Here is a 17,933-nt window from a genome sequence, read left to right as displayed (position 1 = left end):
ACAGAAGTTGCTGGAAAAACTCAGCAGGTCTGGCAGCATCTGTGGAGAGAAATCAGAGTTAATGTTTTGGGTCCAGTGACCCTTCCTTGTGCAATACAAAGACAAAATGCCTGCCACCACATGCAGCTTGTATGGAGTAAGTTGCTGTTTTTTTCTCTTCAGGGGCAGGATTTTCTTTTCATGTTTGACTCTGCTAGTGTCAGTTCTATCAATCATGCTTCCACCCATTCTGTAATACCACTCATCTGCCATCAGTTGGATTCTATTGAGAAGTCATTCTTCTAGCTGCCATGAACATTACAAATTATGGCTTCAAGCAATCATATGAGATATGTAATGTAGTGGTAATGTCACTGGACTACTAAATCAGAGACTCGGTGACAGGGAGAGTTTGGTGCAAAGTTAACTTGGTGGGTTTAAGTCCCATCATGGCAGATTGTGACATTTTAATTCAGGAAAAGAAATCATGAAATTACATGGCCATACACTCACACATTGAGTGGGTCTAAATAGATTAGATTAGATTAGATTCCCTACAGTGAGGAAACAGGCCTTTAGCCCAACAAGTCCACACCAACCCTCCGACGAGTTACCCACCCAGACCCACTTACCTCTGACTAATGTGCCTAACACTATGGGAAATTTAGAATGGCCAATTTACTTGGCCTGCACATCTTTGGATTGTGGGAGAAAACCGGAGCACCCTGGAGGAAACCCACACAGATAGTCACCCAAGGCTGGAATCGAACATGGTCCCTGGCTCTGTGAGGCAGTATAGACTGTACCACAACCTCTGTTCATTGTATGTTGTTGAATATAAAGTGCAATGCCTTAGCTTCAGTGATCTAAAACATTTGATGTCTGAGGCTATCTGCAGTCAAGGAATTGGTTGCTTGTGAGAGAGAAACAATGTTTGTCCATTACAACTTTTTGCATCCTTGCGATTTCTACAGAAGATGTTCACATGCAAACCAATATGATATTAGCAAATCTGACAGCAACAAAAAGACTAAAGCAGACATTTCAAGAGGATCAGTGAACATTTATTCACAAAAATAGAAAGGAACTAATCTGTAGATGACCCTATTTGCAGGGAAGACTTCGTTGGTCAGCCCAGGGACATTTGGGTGAAAAATGCCCAGATGAACTATGAAAATCTTGCCCAGATACAGGTTTACTTTCCTTAGCTTGGATTTCTGCAGGTATCAAAGGCAGGGAGAACTTTGAGAGACCAGACATCTCTGGAGAATCATGACAGGAAGCTTCTGTATGTCTTCTCATCATCTTAATGGGACCTACTGGCACAATCCTGTCTCTTTGAGGGGAAGAAGAACTTGAAGTGAGGTTGAATATCAATGGTTGCAGTGCTGGACTGCAAGTCTCGAAGGAAAAACCTTTAGAACTGATAAATGAAATATATTTGTCTGACTCATTTTGAATACTTTGAAATGTAAATACATTGTGACCAATATATTCATTTCCAAGCATTACTGTTTTTTCCCTCTGAGGGTCTGTGCATTGGGAAGGCATGAGTGTGGTGGACCCTGCTGTCCATGACAGCCTCCAACCTGTCTATGGACAGGACCAGGTGCATGCTGGAGCCAACACAGTACAGATAAGTAGTGAATAGGAGGTGCAGAGAGCAGAATAGTAGTTTCAGAGGATGGAGGGGGTGGCAGTCATTGAGTGGACATGGTGCATGGATAGTAAGAGTTGTAGTCCATGATCCTTGATGAGAGGTATGTGCTGCGATGCAGCTAGAATGAATAATGTTTACTCTGTGAGTGAGATTAAGGATCAAAAATGATGGTGCTAATCATTGCAGATTGTAGAAGGTCATTCACCTACTTTCAGCACTACTGAGCATTTACTTATGATAAAGACTGTATTGAATTAGGTTTCCTATCTCTACTCAGGCTACATGCATGTAGTGTCATGGATCCTTTGATCTGGAAGAAAGAGCACTCCCTTTCGTTTGGCCAACCCACCTATCAGGACCTCAGGTCTCCATCAGAGAAAAAGTGTGACAGCTTTCCTTTCTGTGTTACCTCCTGAATTTACTGATGAAAGATCACCATTTAAAGCCAGCTTATGGCCTTGCAACAGGTGGGATTTAGTTATGGCACTAGCAGCATTGTCATCACAAAACGCTTGGCACCAGCAAACACTTCCCTCACTTCTGCTGATGATGTCATAAGCAGGGCATCAAAGAGGCTGGTTATGTAACCAATGAGCTGAAGAGCAGATGACAGTGTGAAAAGTCAACACTGGCCATGGCAAACAATGCATCATGGGAACAACACTTTGCCATGAAATGGGAAAATTTAGCCTTTAAATCTGAAATTGATAGAAATGCTCAGCTGGTCAGGCAACATGTCTGTAACAGCAATGTAAATTTAACATTATGGACATTCATGAAATAAAATCAATTTGAGCGAATGTCATAAGGCGGTTGAAAGTCAATTTTGTTCCCAGGTAACTATGAGCTCTCCACCATCTCTTCACTGGCAGCCAGGCACATTGACACTGTCCTGATCCTCAGAGCTTTCTCTCCTCCACTTCAGATGACAGCTCAATGGTTAGCACTGCTGCCTCGCAGTGCCAGAGACCTGTTCGATTCCAGCCTCGGGTGACTGCGTGGAGTTTGCACATTCTCCCTGTATCTGCGTGGATTTCCTCTCACAGTCCAAAGATGTCTGGGTCAGGTGAATTGGCTATGCTAAATTGCCCATAGTGATAGGTACATTAGTAGGGAGTAGGCAATTGGGTCTGGGTGGGCTACTCTTTGGAGGGTTCGGTGTGGACTTGGGCTGAAGGGCCTGTTTCTGCACTGTAGGGAATCTAATCAAAACGTAATGAAATAAAATAGAATCAACCACATTAGGTATATGTAGCACAATGTGAAAGATTTCTCCAGAGATACAGCCAAACCTACTAAGTTCTCCAGGATTTTCTCTTTTTATTTCTTCACAATCATGTTGGGAAATGATTGGCTGATTTAATTGAGGCAGCAGTGTTCCCAGCACTAATATTCCTCTCACCAAGGCCAAAAGAGGCATCTTTGGTAGGCAGTGGGACCTGGAGATGCATTTTGCCTGTTGCTAAGTCTGCAGGAGCTGCCACCCCAATTAGAAGACTAGCAGCTCAGCAATCTCAGTAGCGATGTGCACCTGGAAGATGGGGTCATATCGATTGCCGTGTGCTCTTGCAGTCAGTTAAGGATCACTGAGGCCAAGATGTGCCATTGTCACGAGAGTGACTATTGACACTAGGGCTCCTCCATTGCAAAACATTCTTAAAATGAAGGGACCCCCAGAACTTGCTAAGAGGCTGTCAAAATTTACCCCTTACAATGTTTACCTCTCCCACATTGCAGAGGGACAGTAAGCCTTCTGCTACTTTAATTCTGATCCATTTTAACAGCTTTCTAACTTTTCACTTCATTACCAATGGGTTGGCAATATTTAGGCTATTCGATCCCAACTGCCTCCACTCAGCCCCAGTAGAACTTTAACTTCTAAGGCAGTGCCTTTCAATGTCTCAAATACATTTTTAAGTTTCATTGTTCCTTCTCAACTCCAATGCCTCAAAATCTCATCTTTGAATTGGCCCCTTAAATACTTGCAGATCCTCTTCACATCTGCTGCTGCTGATTGGACATCAACATAGAAATGCAAATATAATCAAAACTAAAAGAACTATGCCCATAGTGATAGGTACATTAGTAGGGAGTAGGTTAATGTGTTAATCAGAAAGAAAAACAGAAATTGCTGAGAAAGCTCAACAGGTCTGGCAGCATCTGTGCAGAGAAATCAGAGTTAACCTTTCAGATCCAGTGACCCTTCCTCAGAAGGACCTGAAACATTAATTCTGATTTCTCTTTTGCCATTCCTGCTGAGCTTTTCTAGCAATTTCTGTTATTGTTTCTGAATGTAATTATAATGATGTGACTGCACTAAAAAAACATTGATATGCATGACAAATTTACTTCCAGATTTTCCCAAAAGTGTCTTGTTTAGTAGTGGGAATGCAGAATGTTTTGTTTCAAAGTGTTTTGTTCCAGATTATATCAGAGGCTGTTTGTCCTTTAGAAAGGAAACTCTATTTCCATAATGGAAAGTTTATGATTCCAATTTGATAAAGAGCCACCTTATTTAATGGGAATGTTTATGTTCATAGTTTCATCAACATTGGTATTTACAGAATATGTCTGGAAGGTGGATGAGTATTTTAAAATTCCTTAGTCCCTTGACTCAGTGATAAATGGTTTTGCCATGAGGCTACTTAACTTCTTCATAAACATAATAAAACAGTTCTTTTTTTGTAAATTTAGCATCCATCTCTGTTTTTACTTTGTCTTTAATTCTAATTTATTACTTTTTGATTATATTATATTGGTCATTATCTTTCAAAAGTATTTCCTTGATTGTAAGGCATTTTAAGATACTCTGTGAAGATGAATGAAAAGACATAAATGCAAGTCTCTTTTTCAAAAGGAATGGGACACTTTTGTGAAATAACGCAACATGAAACATGGTGAATCAATAGCCTGATTGGCATTGCCTTCAAATTTTCTCTTCTCGAACTTAAATAGTTTCAGACCACTTGCTATCACCAACTTTACACCATCACAAAGAGTCCAAGTCACCCAACATTGAGATAGCATAATTTTAAAAAGTATCTGTTTTGTTTTAGCATAATGTCAACCATATAACAGTAAACACAGCTGGGAATCTAATATCATGTACATACAATCACCTTTTCTGCAAATAGTAAAGCTATAGTAATATCCTTTATATCCTAACTTTTCACAACAACTGCCGAACTATTTATATACTTTTTTCTGCTGTTATGCATGGTATTTACGTGCTGGACAAACTAAGTCTAACCCAAGTAATCAGAAGCTGTGTTATGTTACAGTCTGTATTCTGCAGTTTAAATGTGAAAACTATAGCTCCAATATGATCTACTCTGAGATTGATAGCATCAGCCTCTGCTTACAAACTACGCACTAGGCTGCAGTGCAACAAAAAAACATTTTAATGTGCTGCTGAGCTACTGTGTAAATCAACTTTTCTTTTACGATATAAAAATTCAATCAAATTTTGTTCTGTTTCAGGGGCTGGTTAGTTCAGTTGACTAGATGGCTAGAGTGGGATACAGAATGATGCCAACAACATGAGTTCAATCCTCCCCACTGGCTGCAGTTGTTCACAAAGGCCTGCCTTTTGCTTTCATGACTTTGCAGATTGGTGTTACTCAAGCTATGTCCAGTCAATTATCTCTCAATTGAAAAGAAATGGTTATGACTAAATGTCTTGATGTAGTTCTGCTTAATTGAAAATATTTTATTCTAATTAAAAGTATTTCTAAATCCAGGTCCCTTTCATTTGCTACTGGAAATCAAATGAAGATAAAATGTTCAAGCGCATGACACAAATATTTCAAACTGTTTCCTTATTTCCTTACTCTATCACTATTAAGGCTGCAGTACGTTGTTCCAGGTACAAGAGTAAATAAATAGTCCAGTCTTTGTGTTAAACTTATTCATGATCCATGAAGTTATCTATGTAAAACAATTATTGCCTCAAATTTGTTGGGCAGGCATTTCACTCAGTTTCTAGAAGGTCACATTGTGACAAGAACAGATTTTCCATTTTTAAAAAGTGCATTTGCTAAAATACAAAATATAAACTGAAAAAGACCAATTTGGCATCCTTGTAAGTTTTTGGGGATGAACCTTATCGAGTTTTGAGAAGATTTGTAGCTCAGGTTCTGGGTATAAGTTTGCTTGCTCAACTAGAAGGTTCGTTTTTAGACATTTCATCACCATACTAGGAAATATCATCAGTGAGACTCCAGTGGAGCACTGGTGATATGGCCTACTTTTTATTTATGTGTTTAGGTTTCCTTGGGGTGGTGATGTCATTTCCTGTGGTAATGTCATTTTCTGTTCTTTTTTATCATCCCAACACCCACAAACGGAACTGCATTAGAACATTATTTCAACGAGCCACTGCACACTACAGCACAGAGGACCTGCAAAGAGCAGAGAAAAATCATCTATACAGTGTATTCAAAAAGAACAGGTACCCAATGAACACAGTCCACCGATTTCTCAGCAACAATCCCAAACAAGCAGACAAAATGCATCCAGAAACCCTAGCCACTCTCCCCTACATCAAGGACATCTCAGAAATTACTGCCAGACTACTCAGACCTGTTGGCATCATGGTAGTCCACAAACCCACCAACATATTAAAACAGTAGCTAATGAACTTGAACTTATACAGACAGCAAGCTCACTGATGATGTTATCTAGTATGGTGTCACAACATCTGAAATTCAACCTTCTAGCTCAGTGAGCAAACTTACATCCTGAATCTTATTTTTGTGTGGATAAATGTCAGGCTTGTTGAGTTTCATGGGGGCTTTCTGTTTGAGAGCACTCAAGAGCTTTCTTTGCTTTTCATATTAAACTCACTTCATTAACTACTTCCCCTGCTCCAATGGTGACTCTGTCATCCAATGGTGACCCTGCTCAAATGGTGACCCTGTCATCCAATGGTGACCTTGCTCCAGTGGTGACCCTGTTCCAATGGTGACCTGCCTCCAATGATGACCCTGTCATCCAATACTAGCCCAATTCCACTACCTTCTGTAGGCCGAAGAACCCACCACAACTCAAATATCCCAGAATTAAGCAGCAGTGCTATTATTAAAAGGTTATTCTGGATCTAAACAATCTGTGTCAGTGTGGAACTGCCCCACACTGTTTCTGATATTTGCTCCAACATGACAGATAAAGGGAAATTGGCAACTCCCATTATGGACAGATACCTAGAGGTCCTGGTGGATGGGGTGGTACAGATGAAGGATATCATTTTCCCCATGACCAGCAGAGGACACCATGACAACAGAACATGCCAGCGTGGTTTAACGTTGCCACATGAATCACTATGTTCATGGCCTTCTGGAGGAATGTCCAGCACTTCTCCATTCCACCAGGGTAAGTGCCACCATCTTCTCTCTGCTACTTCACACTCACTCTATCTCTGTTACTATGCCCACCTCTCACCAAAGCTCATGATATACAAATCTCACTGTTTTCTACAACATGGCCCCTCATTCACTCTCATCCATATAATTGCCCACCCTACTAGCCCTTCATGCTCTCTGTGCTGCCTACCCACTGCCTTGGAACAAGAAAGGACAATAAATGCTTGGTCTAACTGCCAATGCCCGCATCTCATGGATAAATAAACAAAACTCACCACCTTTCTCTTATCTGCCTAACAACTCAGCCACCCATTTTTATTTTCTTTAATCCATTCCTTTCTCTCATTCCAGGCAGAAAGAGCCAAGACTGTGTGTACTGCCTGACATTTTGTTCCTCATCTCTTACAAGGAGGCAATCCTGACACTGATTGCCCTGAATGGCTAACTGACTGTGTCCAAGCCTTTTAGATTAGATTACTTACTTACAGTGTGGAAACAGGCCCTTCGGCCCAACAAGTCCACACCGAACCGCCACTCACCCAGACCCATTCCCTGACACTAATCCTTCACCTAACACTACGGGCAATTTAGCATGGCCAATTCACCTAACCTGCACATTTTTGGACTGTGGGAGGAAACCGGAGCACCCGGAGGAAACCCACACAGACACAGGGAGAATGTGCAAACTCCACACAGTCAGTCACCTGATGCAGGAATTGAACCCGGGTCTCTGATGCTGTGAGGCAGCAGTGCTAACCACTGTGCCGCCTTTGGACTGGTATCTGAGACTGCCCTTGACCAGACTGAACAGTGTCTCCCTTGATTTGACTGATCACTGCTGACATCCGTGACAAGCTTGCTGCATTTGTGTCTGCACTAAATGGCAAATCAATACAGAAGTACTGTAAAATGGTATCTCTGGCTGAGGGGGCAAATTGTAAAATGACAGAGCAGGGCAAGGAAGACATAGGTGCTGTGAGCTCAACGTATGCAAGTGCTACAAGAACAAGTGGCAGTCCTCAGTCACAGACTGAACTGGATGCCTATCCATGTGCAGAAAGTGTCATTTCTGTAGTGTTACAATGATAATTGGCAGTGTTCCCTGAAGTGCAGCATGGCATTGCAGAAGCGAACTGTGGGTGAATTGGAGATATGCCATGATGATGCAAGGAGAGGGGTACATGTTAGATGTTAGTGGCAGTGGATGTGGGCAGTGTGTGACCGCTGTCCACAGAGCATGCCCTGAAACGTTGGTGCTGGGTGTCCAAGATGGAAGACAAGAGATGCAATCAAAGACCTGGAGTCTTCAGGCATCTGCTCTCACTTTCATTTCAGGAATTGACATCTAGTTTCCTCATGGAGAAAGTGCGGACTGCAAATGCTGGAGACCAGAGTTGAAAAATGTGGTGCTGGAAAAACACAGCAGGCCAGGCAGCATCCGAGGAGCAGGAGAATCGATGTTTCGGGCATAAGCCCTTCTTCAGGCTTATGCCCGAAACGTCGATTCTCCTGCTCCTCGGATGCTGCCTCGCCTGCTGTGTTTTTCCAGCACCATATTTTTCAAATCTAGTTTCCTCATGTTCATTGGAAAAATAAGAAATTGCACATTAATGAGATGAGACTTACAGTGAATGAGACCAAGAACAAGCAATAATCCCTATTAATAGGCTGCTTCCAGTATGAGTCTTATCTTGATGCCCAGTACTCCCCGTGTCTGCGTGGGTTTCCTCCGGGTGCTCCGGTTTCCTCCCACAGTCCAAAGATGTGCACGTCAGGTGAATTGGCCATGCTAAATTGTCCGTAGTGTTAGGAAAAGGAGTAAATGTAGGGGAATGGGTGGGTTATGCTTCGGCGGGTCAGTGTGGACTTGTTGGGCCGAAGGGCCTGTTTCCACACTGTAAGTAATCTACTCTGTTTCAAAATGAAACAAGTTGCTCATGACGTCTATAAAGGTTACATTCGAGTTATCATGCGATTTTCCTAAATTTCTCAACAAAGCCAACATTGTTCAGAGTTCTTGATTTCAAATAAACAACACAAAGTCTTCCAAATGCACGCAATTATGTTTAAAGCCAGAGCATGTCATTTATATACAAATGCAAGGTTGACTCATCTGTGCCACTGTAAAATACTTACTATTGAGCAATCCTTGACAATGCCTGTACGCTGTATGCTGCTAAAAGTTTTGCTTAAATAATAAAAGTGATATTGCATAAAGAGATGCTATAACATACATGGTAATTTCGGGGTGGGTTATGCTTCGGCGGGTCAGTGTGGACTTGTTGGGCCGAAGGGCCTGTTTCCACACTGTAAGTAATCTACTCTGTTTCAAAATGAAACAAGTTGCTCATGACGTCTATAAAGGTTACATTCGAGTTATCATGCGATTTTCCTAAATTTCTCAACAAAGCCAACATTGTTCAGATTTCTTGATTTCAAATAAACAACAGTCTTCCAAATGCACGCAATTATGTTTAAAGCCAGAGCATGTCATTTATACACAAATGCAAGGTTGACTCATCTGTGCCACTGTAAAATACTTACTAATGAGCAATCCTTGACAATGCCTGTACGCTGTATGCTGCTAAAAGTTTTGCTTAAATAATAAAAGTGATATTGCATAAAGAGATGCTATAACATACATGGTAATTTCGAATAGTAGAAGTGTATTTCATATGCAGAATTGAAGTTGATACTGTTGCACTTTTCATTTAGGAGCTAGGTGTCATTTACACTGGAGAAACTATGCTATAATTTGACTAAGCGAGATTGTTTAAAGTGAGGTAGAGGCCACGTGACATTGGCAAAGCAGCCAGTGTACTAAGTACTTAGAGTCATAGAGTCATAGAGATGTACAGCATGGAAGCAGACCCTTCTTTAATATCAAATAAAGGCATGGATTATTCTTTGCAATTACAATTATGCAAATTACTCAATATACATTATTACAAAAAAACTACCTTTCATGAACAAAACAGTGTTAACTCCAGTCAGTTCCACTTTCATAGAATCATAGAATCTCTCTAGTGTGGAAACAGGCCATTCAGCTCAACAAATCCACACCGACCCTGCGAAGAGGAACCCACCCACGCTACGCTATTATCCTATATTTATCCCTGACTAATGCAGCTAAACTACACATTCCTGAACACTATGGGCAATTTAGCATGGCCAATTCACCTCACCTGCATATCTTTGGATTGTGGGAGGAAGCTGGAGCACCCGGAGGAAACCCATGCAGACACGGGGAGAATGTGCAAACTACACACAATCGCCCGAGGCTGGAAATGAACATGGGTCTCTGGTGCTGTGAGGCAGCAGTATTAACCACTGAGCCACTGTCTTCAAAAAATTGAATCTCAAGTTAGTGAGACATAATTTCCCATGCACAAATCCATGTTGACTGTTCCTAATTTGTCCTTGCCTATCCAAATGCTTGTAAATTTTGTCCCTCAGGATTCCTTCCAACAACTTGCCCACCACCAATGTCAGGCTCACCAATCTTGGCTCTTCTTTATCACATTCCTTAAATAGTGGCTGAAACAAGTGTAGGAATCCTTCAGAACCATTTTTCACCAAAACTATTGGTGTTTGCTGAAAGGTTCCAAGAATCCAAATGCTACCTTGTTGTGTACCTAGACTTTCAAACATAATTTGATGGAAGTGTTACAGAACATGCTAGTCAGCAAAATTAAAGCTCATGAAATTAAAGGGGTAGTTGCAAGATGGATACAAAAAAATGGCTTAGTGACAGGAAACAGAATGCAGTTCAAGGTTTGTGAGAAGATTTGTAGCTCGGGTGCTCATTGTTGTGGTTCTGTTCGCCGAGCTGGGAATTTGTGTTGCAGACATTTCATCCCCTGTCTAGGTGACATCCTCAGTGCTTGGGAGCCTGCTGTGAAGCGCTTCTGTGATGTTTCCTCTGGCATTTATAGTGGTTTGTCTCTGCCGCTTCCGGTTGTCAGTTCCAGCTGTCCGCTACAGTGGCCAGTATATTGGGTTCAGGTCGATGTGTTTGTTGATAGATTCTGTGGATGAGTGCTATGCCTCTAGGAATTCCCTGGCTGTTCTCTGTTTGGCTTGTCCTATAATAGTAGTGTTGTCCCAGTCAAACTCATGTTGCTTGTCATCCGCGTGTGTGGCTACTAAAGATAGCTGGTCGTGTCGTTTCGTGGCCACTTGGTGTTCATGGATATGGATCGTTAGTTGTCCTCCTGTTTGTCCTATGTAGTGTTTTGTGCAGTCCTTGCATGGGATTTTGTACACTACGTTGGTTTTGCTTATGCTGGGTATTGGATCCTTTGTCCTGGTGAGTTGCTGTCTGAGAGTGGCTGTTGGTTTGTGTGCTGTTATGAGTCCTAGTGGTCATAGTAGTCTGGCTGTCAGTTCAGAAATGTTTTTGATGTATGGTAGTGTGGCTAGTCCTTTGGGTTGTGGTATGTCCTCATTCCATTGTCTTTCCCTTAGGTATCTATTGATGAAATTGCAGGGGTATCCGTTTTTGGCAATACCCCCCCAATTTCATCAACAGATGCCTAAGGGAAAGACAACGGAATGAGGACATACCACACTTGCTGCATGAAAAAGATTTTCCTTATGTTGTCATTGTTTCATAAATCTATATCATCTTGTTCTTGATTGTGAACAGTTTCTCCCCGTTTTTGACGATACCCCCGCAATTTCATCAACAGATGCTGAAGGGAAAGACAACAGAATGAGGACATACCACAACCCAAAGGCACGTTACCATACATCAAGAACATTTCTGAACTGACAGCCAGACTACTATGACCACTAGGACTCATAACAGCACACAAACCAACAGCCACTCTCAGACAACAACTCACCAGGACAAAGGACCCGATACCCAGCATGAGCAAAACCAATGTAGTGTACAAAATCCCATGCAAGGACTGCACAAAACACTACATAGGACAAACTAGAAGACAGCTAGCAATCCATATCCATGAACGCCAAGTAGCCACGAAACGACACGACCAGCTTTCCTTAGTAGCCACTCACACGGATGACAAGCAACATGAGTTCGACTGGGACAACACTACTATTATAGAACAAGCCAAACAGAGAACAGCCAGGGAATTCCTAAAGGCATTGCACTCATCCACAGAATCTATCAACAAATACATCGACCTGGATCCAATATACCGGCCACTGCAGCGGACAGCTGAAACTGACAACCGGAAGCGACAGAAACAAACCACTATAAATGCCGGAGGAAACATCACAGAAGCGCTTCACAGGAGGACCTAGACAGGGGACGAAATGTCTGCAACACAAATTCCCAGCTCGGCGAACAGAACCACAACAACAGTATGCAGTGGTTAATAGTCCTTCTTCAAACTGGAGGAAGGTTTGGAGTGGACTTTCCAAAGGGTCAGGATGTTAATATATGACATAATATATATATATGAATGACTCAGATCTTGCCGTATTTGGCACAAATTCAAAAATCTGCTGATGATAATAAACTTTGAAGTATTGTAAGATGTGATGAGGATAGTGTACAATTTCAAAGACACTAATAGGAATGACAAATAAAATTTAATGCAGTGAAGTGAGGGTAGTAGGAATGTGGAGAGATGATACAAAATGCAAAGGTATAATTTGAAAGGAAGTACAGGTGCAAAGTGACCTGCACTATATCTACATAAATCATTGAACAAGACAGGATAAACTGACAGACCAGTAAATAAAGTGCTCATGATCCTAGACCTTATCAATTAATAACAATAAAGTATAAGCGTAAGAAAGTCACGTAAAACTTGTATGAAGCACTGGTTTGGCCTGAAATGGAGCATTGCATACACTTCTGGACGTCATACTTCAAGAAGCAAAGAAAGGTATTCAAGAAGGTGCAGAAAACATTCACGAGAGTGGTTTTAGGGATGAGGAACTTCAGTGATCTAGACGATTTGGAGAAGGTGAGATTATTTTCCTTGGAGAAGAGATCGTTAAAGATATTCTAAACCACAAGAGGTCTAGCAAAGCATATGGGTAGAAACTGTTCACAATCAAGAACAAGATGGTACAGATTTATGAAACAATGACAACATAAGGAAAATCTTTTTCATACAGCAAGTGGCTTGAATCGAGAATACGCTGCCATGGACTGTGGGGAAGGAAAGTCAACTGATCATTAAGAGTGAATTGGATTATCATCTGAAAATGAAAAATATGCTGAACTAAGAGGACTAAGCAGATGAGGTTCTCCTTCAGGATCCAGCACAGACAAAATGGGAGAAATGGCCACATTCTATGCCACAGATATTCTATGATACTATGATTCAGTTTTTGAAAAGATGTGGCAAAATGCCATTATAATTTTGTTTAATATCTGTTGCTTTTCTTCTGGATGTTCAAACTTGGATCCACAAAAGATAAAACTCCTACTGAAACTTCAACAGGCACTTCAATGTGCAGCTAACAACAATTTATATTACTTTGAATTAACTATTCAAAGGAGTTGCATACTTGTATTGTACCAAAACCTTCTGATTTGCACTCTAACACTCATAAAGAATGTTAAAATTCCAGATTCCAATTTGTTGATTATGCAAAAAATATTTATTCTAACATGACACACTGTTAAATCCCAGATATCATCAATCTTTCAAATGCAACGTATACATCATTTTTAAATCTTAGACTTCCTACAGTGCAGATTGAGGCCATTCAGCCCATTGAGTCTGCACTGATCCTCTGAAGAGAATCTCACCCAGAACCATCCCGCCATCCCATCCCTGTAACCTTGCATTTGCCATGGCCAATCCAATACCAATCCACCAAACCTGCACGTTGTTGGACTGTGGAAGGAAATCGGACAACCCAGTGGAAACCCATGCAGACATGGGGAGAATGTGCAAACTCCACATGCACAATCATCAAAGCTTGGAATCAAACTTGAGCCCCTGGCACTGTGAAACAGTAATTCTTGCCACTGTGCCATATGTCTCCTAACGTTACACCTATACATTGTCGTTGGCTGTTCTTCTGATTTATATTTGTTCCTAGGAATATTTATTCTCTGGGAAATTCCTTCTTGTGCTGAATGCTGTTGCTGTGGTAACTATTGTTGCTGATCCATTTCAGTTGCTGGGGAGCAGTGGAACTCTGGATTGATGGTCATTCTGTGCTGTGTGCACAGAAATATGATAGATATCTTTTGATCTGCTACCTGCAATGAAGGAACAGCTTCTGTAGATGTACATACAAGTTTGTAGTTGCAACAGTATGCCTGGTGATTCACATTTGTTGTGCATGAAGTGGCTACTGTACCATACTGATCCTAAGATACTACCAATGCTGACATTTATTGAGAGCATTGAATATTTTCACTCTCATTGCTGTCCAATGCTCAGCTGTAGAAATGAATTGGCAGTTTTATCAATGTGAAATTGGTTTTCTGTTGTTATTTCCTTAATTTAGTCACTACTCCGACTAAAAGAACCTTTCTAATTTTGGCTTCCGTATTTGTTTCCCTGAGGTGCGATATTAATATTTGGACTGGACAAATTTTCATGCCTTCACTAGGTGGATTTCTCAAATCTAGATTTGCTTGATATCTTTATGCTCTGTTTGGTAATTTTTACTGCTGCATCAGCTTGAGTGGGGACAGTATGGAGAATGAAGCATGGTGTTAAATTTCCCAATCCTTCACAAAACATCTGAACACTTCATTTGTGAATTGAGTGCCATTAGCACCCATCACAATGTTTGTCTGGAATGCTATCATTATTGAAATGTATTTTCAGTAATTCCACAATCTTACTGGTAGTCACGGATGTCAGCTGGTCTAATTCCCAGTCAGCAGAATTTAATGAATAGGCCCCCTTTCATTCACCTTCGATGGTTTGCATTGCCCTCAATGGGCTTGGCACATTAGTGATTTAATTGGAAATGCGGGTGATTTACTGATGGTGGTTAATAGATTAGATTAGGTTAGATTCCCTACAGTGTGGAAACAGGCCCTTCGGCCCAACCAGTCCACACCGACCCTCCAAAGAGCAACCCACCCAGACCCATTTCCCTCTGAATGATGCACCTAACACTACAGGCAACTTAGCATAGCCAATTCACCTAAACCTGCACATCTTTGTATTGTGGGAGGAAACCGGAGCACCTGAAGGAAACCCACGCAGACACGGGGAGAATGTGCAAAATAGATGGAGACAAATGCCATAGGTGAGTTGGTGATGGAAAAAAAATGTTCAGTTGTGTGTAAGAGAACTTCTGAATATAGGATTATTTTTTTTAAATGAACAATTCGTTAATTTGAGAGAGAAATGTCTACTCCAAGTTTCATGCATAGTCTGTCTGGGATGACGTGTTATAGGTGGCACTTTTCCTTTCTTGGCTTGGTATTCATTATAAGCAATGGTTGAAGCTCTGTTGATGCTTTATCTCTTTCATCAGGCTACATCTCTTGAATCTGATGACAATTTAAAGGAGAATTTTGCTAACAATTCATGAATCCAACAAATTGTCACAGTGTTCTCCTATCTGTTAGTCATTGTATCTTAACCATAGTTCTCACTTTGCCAAGAATTGTGCAAAGCTTTTCTCTTTCAGTGAATGCAATGTGAAGAACAAATCTTATGAATTTTATTCAGCCATCTTCAATAACATCCTTTTCTTGTTCAAATTCAGGTTCATTTGCCAAGTGCTTACAATTATACCAGATTCTGTCCATGATCTGTGAGCGCTTCAATTGTATCTGCACATCCATAAATTAGCAAATTGTCCACAAAAGCTTCCACTCCAGGAAGTTCACTGATCATCTCATGATGTCTGTGTTGGTGCACTTCTGGAAATGCCAAACAATGTACACAACAAACTGTGTTTGAAATGTAATTAGAAAACTATTGCTTTCACTGAGCCACATTTGTCAGTGTCCATCCTTTGCATCCAGGGTAAGAGCTTTGCCTTGGTAAGTTGTGGCAAAATTTCTTCAGGGTATGAATTATTGAGATCTCTTCAAAGCTTCATTGAAATCTTCTGGATATCTGTATTCACTCAGTTTTCTTGTTTTTGTTCACTGCTACTTTGCCGCTAATCAGTTCTGCAGATGTTTTCATTTTTTTGATTACTATACTCTTTTCCATCTGTTCGATCTTGGTTTTTCAGGTTGGACTTGATGACAGCTGGAACTTTCCTGAGCAGATGCTGAATTGGTCTGACACTTTTATCTAATTGAAGATGAAGACAATGAAAACTGGTAAATACATCTTTGTGATACTTTATGATCTATGAAGCAGTCATTGGCTGAGTAAACTGAAAAACACCACACCTTCCCTGGCGCATTCAGGGTGACTAGCACAAGCTGTACACTTGCTTCAGCAGAGACATGTGGGCTTTGTTTCTGGTCTACTAGTTAGAACTCCTGATTTTCACTCTTCACATTGAATTGGGGTCTCAGGTTAATTTGTTCACCCCACTTGAATATCGTTCCATCATATATCTTCAATCTTACCTATAAGGCTTTCATTTCTGTGTCACCATCTTGAGCTGCTTTGTACAAGTCTGCAAAGCTAATAATGTTGCTTAAAGCACCATTTCTATCTGGCACTTCACATTCACTTGATGTTCTCCTTCTGCAGTCATCATAGTAATAGTCACAAGACATTTATCATATTTAGACCTGACAACACCAAACTGTTGCATGGTGAAGAGTGATTTATCAGAATTATTGGCTGAGACCTCTCAGGCAGCCATCTCTCTGCTTCTTTCTAGTTAAAGTGAGTCAGCTATTGCAGCCAGAACACTTCTTCCCCTATATATATATGTATATATACTACATCCCCCTCTCTGGTGTGGATCTTTCTGCAGGTTCTTCTGAAAATATTTCTTCCTTTTTTCCAATATATTGTTCTCATTCATAGAAGCATAGAATCCCTAAAGTGTGGAAGCAGGACATTTGGCCTACTGAGTCCACACCAACACTCCAAAGTACATCACACCCAGACCTACCCTGTCACCCTATCCCCATAACCCAACATTTCCCATGGCTAATCCACCTAGCTTGCACATCCCTGGACACTACTGGCAATTTAGCATGGTCAATCCACCTAAGGTGAACCTCTTTGGACTGTGGTAAGAACCAGAGCACCCGGAGGAAACCCACACAGAGAAGGAAAGAATGTGCAAACTCCACACAGACAGTCACCCAAGGCTGGAATCGAACCTTGGTCCATGGCACTGTAAGACAGCAGTGTTAACCTTGGGACATCTGTCAGTATAATACAAAACCTAGTCCATTCTCCCATTAACAAACACTGATTATTGATTATTGACTACCTCAGAACTTCTACACCCTGTTGATAGCCTTCTTAAGTATAGGTTTATCCTCTCTCAATAGATATATGATGTCCTCTGTCATATGCTTAAGACAATCCTATTTCAGATAGTATTATTTTTCTGTTTTCCAAACACAAAAGATTCAGCTAATATTAGTGGGGTCACATTCAATCAACATTCTTCCACTTTCCTTGCGTTCTTATATTGATCAAATACAGTGCATAAATAACATTGTGTTTCTATATGATTCAAAGTATACCTTTAAAGCCTGGAAAATCTCTCTTATATGGCTTTTATGTTCTGAAGTGAGATCTAGGCTGAACTATAGCAAAGCTTTCCCCAACACTAATAGCAGGATTGTCACTTTAATTTGCTCCGTCTCTTTATTTGATTCTGGAGCTATTTCATTGTTTTGTCACTGAGAGTAAAAATATTCAAATTTTGTGTGATGTTTCCTTTGATTTCAACAAGGACGGGCATTGGAAAATGCACAGGTGTTTTGACTCACCCAGTAAATCAAACTTGCACACTATTTTTATTCTTCTTTGATGTTGCTTTCAGTGTTTACATCACTGAAACTTCACACATTTTCAATATCATTCTTGATTCCACTTTTCAAT

Source organism: Chiloscyllium plagiosum, chromosome 2 (assembly GCF_004010195.1).
Source record: "Chiloscyllium plagiosum isolate BGI_BamShark_2017 chromosome 2, ASM401019v2, whole genome shotgun sequence".
Classification (NCBI taxonomy): domain Eukaryota; kingdom Metazoa; phylum Chordata; class Chondrichthyes; order Orectolobiformes; family Hemiscylliidae; genus Chiloscyllium; species Chiloscyllium plagiosum.
This window is presented reverse-complemented; position numbering follows the sequence as displayed.